The sequence below is a fragment of the Emydura macquarii genome, unplaced genomic scaffold (assembly GCF_026122565.2).
Source record: "Emydura macquarii macquarii isolate MOO-44397 ecotype Brisbane River unplaced genomic scaffold, CSIRO-AGI_Emac_v2 contig_958, whole genome shotgun sequence".
NCBI lineage: Eukaryota > Metazoa > Chordata > Testudines > Chelidae > Emydura > Emydura macquarii.
This window is the reverse complement of record NW_027131095.1, coordinates 1-2,083: the sequence shown is the minus strand read 5'-3', so window position 1 is coordinate 2,083 and position 2,083 is coordinate 1. Positions and strand designations below refer to the sequence as shown.

The 2,083-nt window shown below is 49.9% G+C and overlaps 1 pseudogene; it reads left to right on the top strand.

The window, feature by feature from the left end:
• Positions 1-6: 6 nt before the first annotated feature.
• Positions 7-864, top strand: LOC137150005 (olfactory receptor 51E2-like; annotated as a pseudogene).
• The last annotated feature ends 1,219 nt before the right edge of the window (positions 865-2,083 follow it).

The window sequence follows — 2,083 nt, the reverse complement described above, 5'->3', positions numbered from 1 at the left end:
CGGTTCTGGACGGCATTCCCTCTGTGCTCCATGTACATTGTGGTCATTGTAGGCAACTGCGCAGTGCTCTTCATTGTAAAGATGGAGCGGAGCCTGCATGCCCCCATGTATTTCTTCCTCTGCATGCTGGCTGCCATCGACCTCATGCTGTCCACCTGCACTGTGCCCCGACTCCTCTCCCTCCTTTGGTCTGACGTGAGGGAAATCAGCTTTGGCGCCTGCCTCATCCAGATGTTCCTCATCCACTCCCTGTCAGCCGTTGAGTCCTCCGTCCTGCTTGCCATGGCCGTGGATCGATACCTGGCCATATGCCTCCCTCTGAGGCATGCGGCCATCCTCACCAATCCAGTGATAGCCAAGATAGGCCTGGCGGCTCTGACTCGGGGAGTGCTGTTCTTTCTCCCTTTGCCCCTTGCTCATTCTTCGCCTGCCGTTCTGCGGCTCCAACACCCTGTCCCACTCCTATTGTCTGCACCAGGAGGTCATGAACTTGGCCTGCGCCAGCACCAAAGCCAATGTGGTCTATGGCTTGACTGCTATCCTCTTGGTCATGGGGCTCGACTCACTGCTCATTTCTTTGTCCTACTTCATGATCATTAAGGCCGTCCTCCAGCTGTCATCTAGGAGAGGAGCGTCTCAGGCTTTCAGCACCTGCGTGGCCCATCTCTGCGTGGTCCTGGCCTTCTATGTTCCACTGATCGGTCTGTCTGTAGTGGCACAGGTTTGGGAAAGGCCTCGCTCCACTAGTTCACGTTGTCTGGGGGACTTCTACCTCCTGGTCCGCCCCTTCTGAATCCCATTGTTTACGGCGTGAGGACCAAACAGATATGCAGAAGGATCCTGAGATGGATTCTCCATCACTGACCATATTGGGGGGCAAGATGGGATGTTCTTCTAAAAGATCTGCTCTAGGAATTAATTTGGGGTGTAGGAGAAAGACAGAGAGCCTGGAGCACTGGGTCTGTCGTAGGATCTGAGGACTGAACCAAAAGCTGTGAACCAAAGTCAGACCATGTAGTAAAGTAAATGTTTGTAAGTTTATTGTTTACTATATGAATTTGGTAGAGTTGTTGTTACTGTACTAGGCATTAGATATTTACGTAAATATATTGTATAGCACAAATACATTTTAATTTAGCACAAGATATGATGACAACATAATGAATGGGGATGCTTTTGTTTCAGATAGTAAAATCAAGGTGAGATAAAGAAATGCTACAATACATAATTGGGTGTGTAAATTGTGTATTCCAGTTATCTGTCTCAGCCTATAAATGTTGCCGTACTTTGCCATAATCCTTTGTTCGGATGGGAGTGGCTCCAGCCCCTCATTTCATTGCACAATGCCCCATCCTTGCACCTCATCCTTTCTCATTTGCATTCTTTCCCTCCAGTTTCCACTGCTAGATCCTCACTGCAGGAGCCTTCTCTAAAGCCTGTGTTCTGTAGCATGCATACCCTGGACACCGTGGGCTAGGTTCGGCCTCCCTAATGCACACATGCCTTACTCACTGTGAGCTAGCGATGACTCCCAGAGCGAGGCACCACTTCACATGCATGAGTCCAGCAGAATCTGCCTGTACTTAAGTAATAAATAACGAGGCCCTAGGCTAAAAAAACCAGTCGATGCCACCGGAAGCTGGATGGGGACGATTAACTCACCACACGGGCTGCAAAGCAAAGCACATGGCACCATCTAATGGGCGTGTCTCCCCTGCAGGTGAAAGGCTCCAAGTCCCACGAGCCCCAGACTCCCAAACATGTAGGGCCGGACCGTACACAGTGCACTTTGCCCTGGCTAGGGGCGAGCTCCAGGAGAGACAGGCCCTGAAGTGTGTCGTTATCCTCAATTCTAAGGCATAATTCAAAAAATCTTCTTCCTCTTTTTTGGTTAACCCATATTGTTGGCCATTCCTCTGTTACATTTTCCTGTACTCGCCTTTGGAACTCCTGTTTACTCAAGGCTATTTCTGTGTCACTCCTTCCACTTCTTACAGCATTGGCAGCCGCAGATCTCCCTTTCATTCCCTGCTATCCCGCTGTACACTGGGATTCAGGCTAATGCTACCTGTATCCGCATCTG